We start from the raw sequence: 16,695 nt of genomic DNA, 5'->3' as shown, positions 1-16,695 counted from the left end.
TACAAGCCCTCCCTTTCCAATGAGGTGCCACTGCTCAAAACTACCATGTTGTAAAAGGGGTTGTGTAAGCACTGCATTTTCTGACTGAGAGGAGTTTGTCTCAGTCAAGGAGAAGCCAACTAAAGAGTCATACCCTGGAAAATGAAGACAGTAAAAAAATATCTGTCTTACAGTAATGTGATCATTAAAGAGGGAAATACTCCTTGGTTATTGCTTTGAATCATGCAGAAGATACCCCCTGCCAACCCCCTTCCTACTCATGAAGGAAGATGGGAGACTATGAACTCAAACAACAAACACTGGGAAAGGCAACATTCCCCATTTTGCTGGCTTTTTAGGGATGGAAAGCTTTTTGGAGAAGCAACCCAGATCTCTTAGTAACAAGGCACATTTCTCAAGAAAAGATAGAAGAGCATGTTTTTTTAAAAAAAGGTGAAACAATCAAGGAATCTCACATTTTTATAATTTACCATTAGGAGATGATAAAATGAAAAATATTTACAACAAAATATTCTTAATTGGCTGTAGGAATAGCACCTGCCACTAAGAACTGAAACATCAGCAAACTTAGCATTTCTGCCTTTTCTAGAAATGTCATGGAATGGTAAAGATTCAAGTGAAGCTAATACTCTGGTCTGACAGTCTGTTTTCTTTTAAAAAATAGCCTGTTCTGTCTGCAAGAATAGTCCCCAAAACTATATTCTTTTGTGACAGAAAGATTATTATTGTTTCATCTTTATTTCTCTCCAGGAACAGGCAATTCATCTGCAGCCAAAATCAGAGTAGTGAGGAAAACCCATCTGTGTCTAAAGTATTAGGCCAAGTAAAGCAAACAGTGATCCTTAACAATAAAAGTGAACTTTTGCAGAGTGTAAAACTTCAATGTCTTCAGTCAGACAGAACCCTATAGACAAGTGGCTTTAATCCTGTGGGGAAGCTGGAGAGCTCTGGGGAAGCAGCCAGCTTTGTACACCAACAGGAGTGCTCTTGGGAAGCATCACTTTCCTTAGACAAGGAACTGGACCTGGGGGAATCAGCAAGATTCTACAAAGGCAGGAACTTCTGTAGGCAGCTATCAAAATCATTGTGTGTACAAAGAGCACACACAAACAAAATTTAACCTGTAAAAAGGACTCACTAAAAAAACAGTATTAGTCAAAATCCTTGAAAGACAATCTTAGATGCCTAAAAATATTTCTCCAGAATTCTCTTTTCTCTATTTTCCTTGGAAGCATTAGAAACAATTAATTAAAGATGACTTTCTCTCATTTTTGAAATATTTTACCACAGTTTCCTCGAAACAGAGAGCACAGATTCAAAAAGTACCCTGTCATCTAATTATGTTGCCCCCTACTCCTTGCTTACTGTGCTTTGCTAGGATTCAATTGAACACAATAATGTGAGGTTTATCTACCCATTTAAAAATTGCCCAGTAATTATGCATGCATAGCAGTCTCCCCAGTGCTAGAGAACAATTTAGATGCATCAGAGTTCAACCAATCTTCCTGGATCTTCTCTCTAAATCTTTCTAGGTACAGCAGTTGTTAAAAAAAAACCCAAAACCAAACAAAAACCAAAAAAACATATATTTAGGCAGATTCATTGTAATGCAGATTGCATCTGGACTGAACACAGACTAAGAAATTATGATTATTAGCTACACACAGGGTCAAAGTGCAACAAGGGAAATTCATGGAAGGAAAATGCATTGAGAGCTACTGAACAGAAAGGTACCACAGAAGCCTTTCTAAGCTACAAACCATAGCAGAAAAGATCCATTTAGCAAAGTATCACTACATGCTTGCCCGGTGCTGTTTGTTTTTTTTTTTTTTCTTAGGTATCTACTTCAGGTTCCACTCAGAGGCCAGATAATAGGCTCAGAATCACCTCAAAGCCATCCTGGTGGGTCATTTTTACATTTCACCATTTCTCAGGTAATCTAAATTAAATACACAAGAAAACTGCATGTTCTTTGGTTCCAAATTGAAAAGAACCACTTCATCAGCACATAGCTGTGTAAATTAACAGGTTTTACTGGTAAAGCACTAACAGGCTCTTGGATATTATTCCCAACTAACATCTAAGGTGAATAATTGTGGAATCAGGCCATCTGCCAGCTGAGAAATTCTGTCACTTCTACTTTAACTGAGTATTACTCTACTTTGCAAGTTGACCTGTAATGAGATTCTGATGGGGATAGATAGAAGCTTTTCAGCCAGCCTAACTCAATGATGAAAAATGATGGGTATGAAATTACACTTTTTTTCATATAATTCCCCTGCTTCTTCTACTGCAACCCTGCAGCTTAATTTTTTAAGCTATAGATAATAATTTTATTACAAATACCCTTATTATAAAGATAATAAGAAAAAATATCACCATCTGAACAGTAAGGCTTGCATCACTCAATGACATGGGAAGATTCTCCTCCAAGGTTTTCCCAAATGCATTTTCTGAAAGGGAGTTGTGTTCTATTACCCAGAGTTTCCCACAACTCCCTCAACACACCCCAAGTCTAACACACCATCACTGCCCAGTGCACTGAGTAAAGGCACACACAGCAAAACTCAGGGACTTTTCACAGAAGATCATTTGTTGGTTGCTGATGTTCTTGATGCTCCCAGGATGAGCAATGCCAGCTCAGCACATGGTCCTTGCTAGCAAGGAGGCATCTGAAGAGCAGCCTGACACCACATCACACTTGCTTTCCTATGGCTCAGCTGATTCCAAGCTCAGCTTCAAATTTATTGTCAAGGTGGTTTCAGACTGGGGAAGGACAGATTTCAGTCCTACCACAATACTATAAAATGTAGAGGAGAAACATGATTTCCAGCAAGAGGCCAAATTAATTTTCTTCTAACCCTTACTAATCCACAGAGGAACGTGGCTTTGAGGTGAACTGAGGTAAAAATGTTTGATAGGTAATTTCCACTTCTCTTCCAAAACTTAAAATAATTATACATACAAATCAGAATATTTCATTTCCATAGGTCTGAAACATGCAAATTCTACACTTTCTTCTCCTTGTATGAGAAGAGATGGTCCACAGACCCTAATGTACAGAAGGAGATGAGCCATCAGTTCTCAAAAAGTTCCTGCCACAACTGGGGGCTTTTGTAGGTTTTACAGGGGTAATGGCCTGGGAAGTGTTCTCACTACCAGAAGTTGAATAGCATAAGGAGTTATATACACCTTTCTCCTGAGAAATTAGATTCTAAAAAGCACAATAGAAACAAGTGCAAGAAATGAGCATAGCTGGTAAGAGAAAACAGGCAAGATACTATGGAAATTACTTTATTCAGGTACAATTTTCTGGAACTATAAATACAGGCAATAGATCCATGAAGGTGTAACTATTTCCATTAATAATTGTGCAAACAGATCTGCAACAGCCTGGGTGTCAACCAGGTCATTATCAGCTTTTTGCTTCTGAGCAAAGGGAAGTCTCCAGAAAGAACAGTGTATGACAAAAGTGTGGCTTTTTGTAGGAGGGGAAAAGCAAATTTTTTGGAGAAGACCAAGTTTTTTTGTTTATTTTAAACACAGATCATCCTGGGTCCCTTAGTTACTTCAGGGCAGTTCTCATATTTCATTCTTTGTTCAAAAGGAATGTTTGGGCTGGCTGCCTTTACGTCTGTTCATCCTCAGCTCTGCCAAAAGTTAGTTTTGAGCTGCAAGCAATTGACCACAGAGGAATAGGCTATCAAATAATTGATTTCTCAGAGCTTGTATGGCCTCAAACAGGTTTAGAGAGTGCTGAAGCAAGACAGAGTTAAAGGCTGTCTCTAATTCTGCAGCTCGTCAAGATGAGAGACAGCTTTATGGGCATTTCCAAAGGAATGGCTCTGCAAGCAGCCAAACGTGTGGGGACTCATAGCTGAGCCCTGCCAGATAATACTCAGAACAGTCGTTCTCCACCTTTGCAGGGCACAGTTTGCAGCACAGCTTTTGTTGTCTGGGCATTTTCTACTTCCTTTCAAAACTGAATAAGAAGCAGGATTTTCCTTCAACCTCATTGCTTTTAAAACAAAAGTCTGGGTTTATTTAAACACTAATACAAAACACATTATCATTATGCCTCCAAGACCAATAACTCCTGTGACCAATTTCCATTGTCTGCAGGAAAACGTGACAGAATGGTCATAAAAATTTCTCAGTGGAGGGAAAAATGATAGATTTCCTGACCAAGTAACTATTTAAAAAAATTACCAGTTGATTCAGCAAAGACCTTCAAGTTGCTTAGTTTGAAGGTTTGTGGCTTAGTTTTCTCAAAAAAAAAAAAAAAAAAAATCACCCTACTAACTAAATGTTGTGTTATGACACTTGCTAGCAATACTATTAGGGGATGCTCTGACAGTTCTGGCACCATGACTGAAAGGTACCTGAGCTCTTAAGATTTTTTTGCCATGTTGAACAGTGAAGAATGCTACAGATTAATCTAAGGAAGCATTTCTTTGTCTATTGCTCAGAAGCATTTCAGGGTACTTATCTCGGTATCTCTAGGCTCTTTTTCAGCTATTAATGACTTCAGTAAAATGTGAAAAACTCAAGGCTCCTGTGATAGATAGAAATTTTGTTAATGTATGAATTAACTATACATGTGGTTTTTAAATTCAATTTAAGCCTGAAAATCTAACCTTGGGGGTTTGAAGTAATGGGACATTAACTTCACTGCCTTTTACAAACTACCATGAAACATAAGTAAATGACAAAGATGAATAAAATCAGAATGATAAATGTTTTATAGTTGGTATTTCTTAAAAATAATGTTATTGCCATTGAAAACCTAAGTGAAATGAATTCAATCATTCCAGCTTAGTCCCTTGTGGACAATAGTCCACATTTCAAAAGCATCACACATAATTTGGCAAAATTGGCAGCTTTGGCTCAGATGTGGCTTAGGGCTGAGTAAGCATGCAATTCCCCTAGTGAGAGTGGCCCTTTCCTTGAGGGTTAAGGTCAATGGCTAGTCACTGTGGGGTGGGAAGGTTGATATTGTCTGCTTGTATTCATCTCAACTGCAGCCCCGGAATTCCAGCTGCTGGTGATGCACAGCCTCCCAGTGCCAGGAAATATATTATACTCTTCCCTTAAATATACATGCACCTTCCCTCTCTCCCATTCTCCCAGATAAAACACATACTTTCCCTTTCCAGGACAGACAGCTCTTCAGTCAGTTTTATAATCCTTGTCTTCCCCCTCCTCCCCTTCCCATCCCACAGTAATATTTCACCTTATATGAGATTTAAAAGATTGTCCATTCTTGACCCAGAATACAGCTGGGCAATATACTAGTTTAATGGCAGGAAAACAGGGGCATCAATGGAAATTATAGAAAATCAAATTGAACAGATGTCAGGAAGCACATCAGGCATTGTAAATGTGAGGGATGCCCATCAGACAAGGTTATGGAGGTGAAAAAACAGAACACGTGAAAAAAGCAGAGCAAGAACAAGAAACCCAGCCCTCCCCCAGCTGCCAGTGACATGCTTTAACTGATGCATTGGGAAGGTTATTCTGTGCCAACCTTCAAAGTGACACTGGAATCTACTGGCTTGTGTGATTATAAAATATGACAAACAAATGTTACATTAAGGTGTTAAAAAAAAAAAAAGAGTGTAGACTCATTCAAAGTTAGTGGGGATTTAAATCCAGCCATGAAAGTATTGAGACATCTCTGATTTGTCAGGAATTTTCCACTGATTTTAACCTGCAGAGGAACAGATTTTTTTTTTTCCAAAGGTATTCAGACATTTAACACAGTAAATTGTGTCCACTGGGATTTTAAAAGAGCTTAGACATATAATTCTTATTAAAGTTTTGAAATGCCCACTGTCATCTCATCAACATTCTTGGCATTTAAATAACTTTACAGAATTGGTTTAAGTTGAAGATTTTTTGCCTTTATTATGGTATCTAAGGAAAACTGAAGTATCAGATTAAAATACTAGTAGTGTACATGAGCTCCTTCCCTTCCAATCAGGTAACTCCACTCATTGAAATGATGTAACAATAGCACAAGTTTTGCTTTCTTCCATCTTACTAAGTCAAATTTAACTAGAACAGTACTTGGCTCAGGTTTTCAAAAAGAGCAAATAGACCTTGCTCCATATTTTGAGACAATGAATGTCTCCCTGACAGTAGTGTTTAAGTCACAAGGTATCTTTTTGCATAGGTTGACAAATCACAAAATATTGCATAGAATCTTCTCTCAATACCTACCTATGCTTTTAAAAAAGACCGTGTAATGCACATGAGAATAATTTGTTCAGTCTCTGTGGAGAACTGCATAAATACACATATATGACAGAAAAGTTATTTAATTTGCTTTAACAAGAAATAGTATCTTGCCCAAGTAGCTTTTAAAACACCTCCCGTTAATTTAGAAATGCATTTTAAATAAGTGAAGAAATAATTACCATATAGTTTTCCTACTTAGTGCTATTAAAACTTGATTAAATTGTTCCCCTAACAGAAGGTCATTAGGGAATGTCATTCCACCCCCAACCCGAGCTTGTGCCACCCCCCACTCGGAGTGCTCAGCTGGAAGGCAGGTAGACACAGGTAGGCACTGAGGACTGATGGCCCAGACAAGCTGAGAGCAAACAGGGCCAGGGTGAATCTCTGCCTACACAGGTCAGGGATGTCTAAATAGATTAGAAAAATTTATGTTCATTTTAGACTACAAATTTGCTCCTGGAGGCCCTGGCATACAACTGTGTGTTACTTACAATGAAGTTCAGGCACAGGAGTTCATAAAGGTCCTGTGGGACCAGGCAGGAATCAAACGATGTTTGAAAGCAGCACTACTTATCTATATGCACTTAAAAAAATCCAAAGTATATTTCTGTGTGGAAAGCTATCACCAGACACCAATCAGATACTCTTGTTAAAAAGGCTTTTAGTTTCTCCACATGTTGAGCAGCACTGTGTCTGTCCTGCTCATTCTCGCTGCATATAGTCAAGTGCCCTTGACCGTGACTTGGCCAGTCTAAGCTGACAACAGTTCCACAAAATATGCACTTCACTAGTTTTGGGTATTTCAGAGTAATGAGACACAAAAAATTAAAGGAAAAGACAAAATAGCACAAGAAAATTTGTCCAGAAAGTTCTAAATGCACCAGTTTCAAATTTGAAGCCAAAATGCTTTGAAATTACTAACAGAAGTTTCCCTTAATTGAAGTAATGTGCAACTCAGATCTCAGTAGCAAGTTGTGGTATAGAGAGATTATTAAGGTTTAAGTGCACTGAATCATCCCAGAGCATTTCCCTTTCCACCAGCCAAATCTACCTTCTTTCTAGAAATGAGACTTGCCAAAATTAGGATGACAAATGACATCGCTGAGGTCAACATGAGGAAGAGTTCTCAAGAACACTTTTGTCCCCACCAAGTTCAAAACTCTGCAAAAAGATCTGTTTACTATGCGAAGGTTGAAGGTTGCTATCCACCTTGCTCGTCATTTTGCTCATTACTTCCAGTTCTTAATTGTTTGGACCAAGTCAGGCCAGCTCATCTTTAATTGGAATAAAGAGTTAATCTTTTATACAAAGGACCCAGCTGAGTCTTTGTATGTGTTTGAATGTGCAAAGGGCTTTTGGCAGTTTGGAGTGTGTGTGGTGTTAGCAGGATTTAGCTCATTAGCAAACCACAAAGGCTCTGCTGACACTGTACTCTGGGTAAAATACATGAGGCCAACCTACACCCTGTGGACATGTACAGCATAACTACATAATAAACAGGCATTTATTAATAATTTTATCTGTCACACATGTAGAAGGAGAGGGTGAGAAGTCAAAAGCTGTCATATGTTGCAACTAAAGAGGCATAATTAAAATGATAAGTGTCATGCGATTATAACCCTTGAAGAATTAATCTAGCATGAAACAACAATGGTATAAATACAACAGCATATGTTCCAAAAATTAATTTCACATAAGAGGTAGCTGATGTAAGCATTTAGACCCAATTATGTATGGTCATACAATAGCAGCTGATGCATGGAAAATCCCTTCTATAGTATATACTAGAATAATCCCATTATAATTGAATGAATGGAAAGACTCCTTTAGAGTCTTTGCACTAGTGTGTACTTACAGACAAATCAGAATTTATGGAAATATTATGTAGTTTTAACTTTTCCACTATTTTTTTCAAGGTTTAATTTTCAAACCAGATGTTTCTTCCCCAGTATCTCAGACCTTTTGCTGTTATGCAGAAGGAGGATTTGTGGTGACAGCAGTTACAACCTACACATTTGTTTAGCCTCAATTTTAAACAACTTAAGCAAACTAATTTCCTAATTTCTACTTTACACAAATTAGACTTCATTCCTAATATTGTTCTACCTGATTCTCCCTCTGAAGTTGAATCAAACGGAATACTGCAATTTGCAGAAGTCAGAATTGAAGAGACTGACAACCAATGAATGTTGCAGGATAAATCTTGAATATGTTGGCTGTACTTATATTAACATTTGGTTTAATGCTACGATTAGGATTTTTCCTCATAGTGAAAGTGTGAACAGTTTATACATAAATCAAGCATGCTTGTGTTTCAATTTACACCAGTCATCTGCACATGGGCTTTGCTGTTTCTCTGTTGACCTCAGCTCTGCTTGCGTGCAATGCAATGTCGCATCCCAAGTTTCAGCTTGAGAGCACAATGTGCATCCAAAGTTTTAAACCTGGAAGCACTAATAAGAATTCAGATGCACACAGATTACCTCCTGACAATGACAGAAATAAACTTATTCTAGAGAGAAACTGACTTTATCGATTAAGTTTTGGCCCTGAAATCACTTTGGGCGCTTGTAAGGTCAATCACAGTAACCTACCATGTGTTTCAATAGCCTTCTGTTCTCTTTCAAATTACACAACTTTTAGTTATGAAGCTGTGAACATTTCTACTACTACCACTGACCAATGACACTTCATATGTTTCTGCTTAGAAAAGCTAGAAGCAAATTGCATTCACTGTCTCTCTAGAGTCATATATTAAACAAGAGAAGAAACAATGGAAGTATTATAGCACCCTGGCAAGTAAACAATGTTATCTTGCTCCCTGGAATTAATGTTGAACTGTAAAACAACAGTAGTCTGGGTGCCATGCTAGGCAAAAAAAAAAATTCAGAGGTAGAAACAGACATGGAATTATCCATTCAGCTGATATATAAAAGTGTATCTGACAAATAAAGGAAAAGACAACACTTAATGAACAAAATCTTCAGTAAAGTGGAAAAAATTTACTACTTGTCTCCAACAATTCATTTGCAATGCATGCTAGTAGTTGTTTTCACTTGGGTACATATTTTGTTCTTTCAGTGTGCTGAAGAATGAATACATACAGCTCATTAAGCTGATTATTAACACAGTTTTCTTAGGGACTAAAAACACATCTGTACTTTAAATAGAAGCAGCAAGAGATGGCCAAGATTAACAGCAAACTATATTTTTTTAGTAGACACACTCAATGACAGAACTGCAAGTCCTTTTTGGGAAAGTAAATAAAGTGTTAAAACTCTGGGGAAAGCAACATTTTGTTGGCATCAGTGAATTTCCAGGTGGAAGCTGCAGCCAGGACCCAGGTGTGCTTTCATCTGTTACCTACGTAGAGCTAACCCTAAAAGTTTCATAATGAGGAAGCAATGGACTTGCACTCGGGGGGGGGGGCACTGAACCACAGGGGAGTGACTTACTGCTTTGGGGACTGGTGGATTGAGAGTGAAATGAGCAAGATGAAATAAACCACAAAAGTACCACAGCTGAAAAAAAACCAACGAAAACCACCAAAAATTCACCATTATACATTTCCTATCAGTCAGAAGAGGGAAAATAATAAAAAAAAATTAGGGGAAAGTAAAAACACTTGAGAGAAAAATGAAATCAGAGAAGGCCAGACACTAATTGTTTACCTGCAATAGGAAAGGAGAGCTTCTGTTTAAACTTAATGCATTTACCCAGATTTTGAAATTTCACTTGACATTTAATTTCAGCCATTTGTAAACTATTGATTAAATTAAGGTTCTAAAAACATTGACAAAAGCAAATGACACAATGCTACTTTAAGAGACTACTAGTCACAAAACCAGCCTTGCTTCCTGAAGGCAACTGTTAGCACCCACCTTTTCTTGGGAGAATACCCTAAAAATGACACATATCTCCAATATAATAGTGTTTAACATGCTGCTCCGGCAAGCTGTGCTGAGGCAAAAATCCACACACAGGGCCTGTACCTCAAGACAAGGGGCTGACAGTAGCAGATCTTTAAGACATCATTTCTGTGCAGAACAGGGGAGGCAGCCCCCACCACACACCCACCAGGCTGCTGGGCTCTGCAACTGCATAAACCACCAGATGAATCAGGGAATTGGTCCAAATACACCAACTGGACTGGTCCTGTGGAGACCTATTCTGCCAGGAAGGGATAACTGGACTTTGCTTATATCCTTTCTACACCTGGACATACTTTTAAAGAGAAAACCTCTAGAAGGGCTCATGTACTAATACAGACATGGGTCCTATTGCTGTGTAGAGAGAAGTTAATGGAAGTTGCCATGAATTGGGATGAGAAAATTCCCTTCAGCCAAGGATCCATTTTAACCCTTTCAATTTTCATCTATTTTTTTTTCAATAGATATAAAATAGCTCATTACCAAAGGGTAAAGGGAGTTTTTCCTATTCTACCCTGCCCCGCTCAGGATTTGATGCATGTGATGCTGCACTGGGGCTATGTGTGAATGGTGAGTACAGCTGACCTGGCAATGGGTTTGATCATTTAAGTGCTTCAGCCCCAAAGTGAAGGAGACAATGCACATAGGTATTCCTGAATGAAATCTTATCTTTATCAAACAAGGCCACACATTTGGACCTGGAACGAGTAACAGCTGTACCTAAGTGAGTGTTATTAAGAAAGGAAATAACGAATTGGGAAGTATTTGAAGTTCTGACCTTTCACCCCCAGCACTATGACTCAAGCTAACCCTGAAGACCTGACTATGATCTATCAATGATTTCTGGTTTAGATCCCCAATAGTTAATTTGTTTCATGCTGGGAGAAGTGGCTTGATATGGTTTAAAAACTGGACTATTAGTAACGGCGCATTACCTATTTGTGCAAAATCATGCACATGAGCTTGCATTAAGCACTGAATAAAACAGCAATATGTACAAGACTGTGGATGCACTAAATTGAAAAACAGATGCGAATTTTGAGAATATGAATTAGATTAAATTTTTTTTCAGTAGAAAAGTATTCAGTGAATTAGCAACAAAGTATTACTGGACTTCATGCCATTAAAATTAAAGTAATATCTAATGAATTTACAAGTAGTGGACACTTCAAAGGCCACTTTATTACATCTTTCAAAAATATTGCTCCATTAGAGATTGGCTTTATCAGTTAGAAGGGTGACATTACTCAGTATTAATGAAATATAGCAGAACACTTGAGGATGTACATATTTAATTTTAAATGAAATAATTTTTTATGTTTTCATGGATATTAACGAACATTCCTTCTGAGTGGGGAAAAATGCTAAGGAGCCAGAGGTTATGGGAGAATCATTTAGTGATGTTGTAAAATCCTGGCAGCACCGAAGTGGTAATAATTATTACATGTTCCTTCTTAATAATTGTAGAAAGACTACACACAGGAGCTTTATTCATGCAGTTCACTTGATCTCCATTTAAACTGAACAGATTTTTTTCCTTGCCTCTCCTCAAATTTTGATGTTAACTAAACACTCAAATTCTTCTTTGTCTACATCATATAAATGTCACAAATTATCCAAATAAGTAGCCAAGAGGAAGGGATAATGTTTTATCAGCAGCTTTCAACATCTTAACTGTTGTTTAAGAAGAATTCTGAGATAAAAAGGAAAGGTTATTACACTTGGACAACCTTAATTCTTCAGGGAAAGATGCAGAGTTTAATAACAGCAGTCAGCCATCTGCTACTCCCAAGGTTTGCATGCAGATGGAGCAGCCTTGCAATTGTGTCAGCTCAGAGACAGCAGATCTCCCTTCCAGGACTGTGAAAAAGCCCTGCCAGGATTTAATCCCTTCTCACCAGCAGTCTGGGCTCAAGGAGCACTGGGACTCTGGGTGCCACTGCTGAGAATCCCTAATCTTCCCTTCACTAATATGGCTGCATCAAGGCTGTAATCTCACATTCTAAAGGACAGAATAAGTTGGGTTCTTATTTTAGTGCTAGAAGTTGAAAGATAAGTTAACAGATTAAAGGTTCTTATTAGCTTCTTAAGTGTAGCAAGTAACTGTCCACATGGCACAGAGCATGACAGTTGGGAATGGGATGATGTAGGAGACACATGGACCAGTTTTCCCACAATTTTATTGGTTGTTACAAGGAAAGGAGGCAGCAGGCTGGAAGCCCAGACTTGGGGTTTAGGCACAGATCTTGGCCAAGGGTCCAGGAATTAACAAGTTTACACTGCAAAGAGACATAGATACATTTGGGATAGTCCAACAAAGGGTCACAAAGGTAATTGAAGGATGGAGAGGCCAGGACCTCTTCTCTAAGGAAAGGCTGAGAGATCTGGGGCTGTTTAACCTAGAGGAGAGGAGGGCTGGGGGGATCTTATCAATGGATATAAATACCAGAAGGGACTGTCAAGCAGGACTGAGCCAGGCTCTTTCCAATGGTGCCCAGTGACAGGTCATGAGGCACTGGACAAAAACAGAAACACAGGGGGTTCCGTAAGAACATTAGAAAATACTTCTTTACTGCGAGGGTGACCAAACACTGCTCAGGGGGCTATGGGATCTCCATTCATGGAGATATTCCAAAGTCACCCGGACACTGTCCTGGGAAGCTGGCTCTAGATTGCTCTTGCAGGGTGATTGCACAAGAACATCTCCAGAGAACCCTTTCAACCTGAACCATTCTATGATTCTGAGATTCATAAAGCTTGCTTAAAATTTTTATATAACTTTATAATCATTGGGAATTCAGTTCTCAGTCCTACACAGTAGGTGACTGCTTCAGAAAGTGCTTTACCCAAGGAGGCATTGCACGTTTACTCATACAGAGCTTTTTGATACCAATATTTCCAGCAAAGAAATCTCTGTAGACAATGAGTACGAAGAGGTGGAAATGTTTTTTTTCCTGAAAGTTCTCTGCTGGACTCAGTCTGTATTTCTGAGAACATTAAGCTGAAGGTCACAGTGCTGGTCTATTTTCCTTTCCCACAGGTTTTCCACAGAAGTACTGGAAACATTTTTTTCTTCAGGTTTACACAGAGTGTGAACTCTGTCAGAGCATCAGCTAAAATGACCAATGCAGTGTGAGAAACTGGAGCCAAGTCTATCCCTTTTCTTATGGAGCTGCCACAGCAGCTGTTTTCTTCATCAGCAGCAACACTACTGGGGATACTAAGGGAGCAATAAGAAATTTTCTGATTTTTTTACACCTTTGCATCAGTACAAATGACCCTGTGTACCGTATCATTCAAAGGCAAAGAAATTCAGGAATGTCAAACTTCCAGGGACAACTCATAGGAAAGAGGAATAAAAAAGGTATTCATATCCTTTGATTTTTTACTAGCTAACATCAAATAAAGAATACCATGGCAATGCAGAATTGGAATACGAATTGACCTAGGTAAAAATAAGAACCTGTGATATTTGAACTTGAGTTTTTCTAAGGTTTGCTCTAAGCCACACTGGTGTTCTGTAAAGAGGATTTGGAACATCCTACTGCATTTTTACTTGCTGCTTGAAATAAAAAGAAGTGAATGTCCCTTTCCAAAGTGTCGATGCCAACACAAAATCTCACACTGCAACAGATTAAAAACCAATTGCTGTATACAACACTAAACAGATTTATTTTTCAATACCGAGACAGAAATTGTGATCCTAGACACTTAGGGAACAGCAAGCACAGGATTCCAGGAGTAACAGAAGCTGGTGAAAGAGTTGCAATTAAGTATTTCCTCAAATCCTTAACAAAGAACTGAAGCAGCATCCTCCTGTAGATTTGGGAAAGGAGTAAATAAAATATCTATTAATTTTGTGCTGTTGGCCTATGAAGTGCAGATGATTACCATTGTCTTCTGTAAGCCAGAGAGATATGAAGTTCATCTGACGTTCTGAGATAGTTTAAGTCAAGATTATCATTGAATGAGACCCATTGATCAACCAAGTGAAGCAGCAAAAAAATGGATTCCAGCTTTAGGAAAAATTTGCTTGGGAATCTGCAAGCCTGGCTTGACTTTGCAAAACTGAATTTTTTGTGCATTGACTGAGTTATAACTGCAGCCTGCACAGCCAAATGCAGACAACTACAGCCTAGATTTAGAACATGCTGCAGTTAAAATAGCTTCCTGACCAAGATTTCACTTAGTGAGGTCAGTAGTTGAAGCTTGACCTGGCTTGAGTGGACTGAGCCAATAATAAGGTTTGATATAGTTATGTGGTCAGACAAAACACTAATTAATTACAGCCCTGCCAGAAGCTTGACTTTCTAATGAGAGGTTGGTTGTAGCATTACTGTTTCCCTAATCTCTCTTGCTTTTCGGTTTATCACACTTTAATAGAGAAGAAAAATAGATTAGAAGTAAGGAGGGGAAAGCGAATGAAGCAAAGGATGGAATGGAATCCCAGCTGGTCCAGAGAGCTCACAGTGGTAGAACTATCTTCTAAAACAAGAGCTGCTCTTTGTACTGACTGCCCAGATATGCCTCACAGCCAACACTGTAAAGCTTTTTATAATACCTTTATGGTACACAGATGGCTTATTCCTTGAAGCAGCAGGGAAAAAGGCCTATAATAAATCATCACACAAGGCTCCTTTAAGGTATGTGATAAGTATGGTGAGCTAGGACTAAATTCTGGATAATAGTAGTGAGACAGGAAACAAAAATAATGGTTACGTATCTCAAATTAATGTATCCCTTTCTGTAACCAAAAGCACACTATGATAATTCATTAGAAACATGGATGTTTCTTTTAATTTCTTTCCCGCTACACCTATGAAGATGACTACTATTGATCAAGGGCTGTCCTCACGTGAAGTTATTTATTCATGTCCCACTAAAAATATTGTAAGCCATTTATTACCAGTTAATCAAATTTCATAACTTGCATAAACTTCCAGTAATTTTATCCCCACCTAAAATAAGTGTTCTATTTTCAGCTTTCATTTGACGTTGCTGAACAGCAGAAGGAGATTTCAGGCATTATCAATAGTGTAGGTCCCTAGCTGTAACAAATAACTACCACCAAGAAAGCTATTTTTATACAACAGGCACTGGACTAGAGGTGTTTTTTCCATTTGGTACACGTTATATATTTCCTTCATTACCACGGCATCCAGGCAGCTTTTATTAAAACATAAGCTAACACTACTAACTTGCTGCATGCAGTTGGCTCCTCTGAGCATCTCCCAGGAGAAAATTGTGTATTCAACATGTGCATGCAACATGAGTTTTTCTTTGTTCATTATTGACTCTTTACCAAGATGGTAACAGTAATCTATCAGCCTGCAATCTTAAACATTCATAATCAAGCGCTTTACCACAATTGCATTCCATTATAATCTTAGCTTTAGAAACAGAAAGAAAACTCAATCACATTTTCTAATTGTGCCCACTGTTTAAAGAAATTCCCCAAAAATGTAACCTGTTCCTCAGCAAGAGTCAGCTGACATGTCCTAGACTCATCTTCAGATGTTTCTTGTACTGCAATAATTGCAGCAACAATCTCTACAGAGAGGAGAGCCCATTATTCACATTTACAGGCTATTTAAACATTGTCAGCATTAGATAAATGACAGCATGTGCTCGCTGCTGTACATGAGCCCCAATCCTGTGTCAGGGGCCCAAGTCTCACTCTCTGACTCTGCTTCAAGTCAAAGCACTGACTTAATCCAGAAAAATATTTAAAACATACATTTCAATTTTGGGCACTTTATTCAAATCTGAAGGCAACTAGTGACAGAAACACCCTAGAAGATTGATATGGTTTGAAGCATGTTATGTATGGCTCTGCTCTTCAACTTGCAAGTAATTTGTAAAGCGGGTCTGTCCTGACTATGAAACATTGTATCAGTGTGATTGGAATCAATAGTTCCTGCACTGTCATTTGTCACATATTTACAAGCCTGAAAAATAGTTCATTTTGTCCTGATCCTATAACTCAAAAGATTGAATCAGAACCCTGGAGGGATCTTGAGTACAACACATTCATTACTGGTCACCGGTCTTTGGTGACGCTGCGATCACCGCCACACCAGAGAGGGAACACGACTTAAAACTAAAACAGGGACACGCCTGTATGAGTGATCTGTTCTAATACACCAAAAACCTGTTGTTAGGTTGTATCTCTACTGTTCTATTATAGAGAAATTAAAAACCAAACTTATTTGTACTGTACAATGCTTTTTAACTTTCAATTACCACTTTTAGAAGAACTTTCAGAATTTTTGCTTCAGCTTTTTACCATATTCCAGCTCCTGCAATAGTTTTAGGAACAAGCCTGAGCCATGACATAGACAAAATCTTTTACAATTTCTCTTTAAGCTTCCTTTCCACTCCTAAAATCAGTTTATATGGAAGAATTTTAGTTTGAAACTTTCTCTCTTAAGGTTTTTACCACTCACTGTATGTCTCCCCCGAATGCTGTACTTTGAAAGCCTGGCCCAGCAGCTGAACTTCCCCTTCAATCTTAAAGGCTAAAAAA

This window comes from Motacilla alba, chromosome 10 (genome assembly GCF_015832195.1).
Source record: "Motacilla alba alba isolate MOTALB_02 chromosome 10, Motacilla_alba_V1.0_pri, whole genome shotgun sequence".
In the NCBI taxonomy this organism is placed as follows: Eukaryota; Metazoa; Chordata; class Aves; order Passeriformes; family Motacillidae; genus Motacilla; species Motacilla alba.
Note: the sequence above shows the minus strand (reverse complement) of the source record.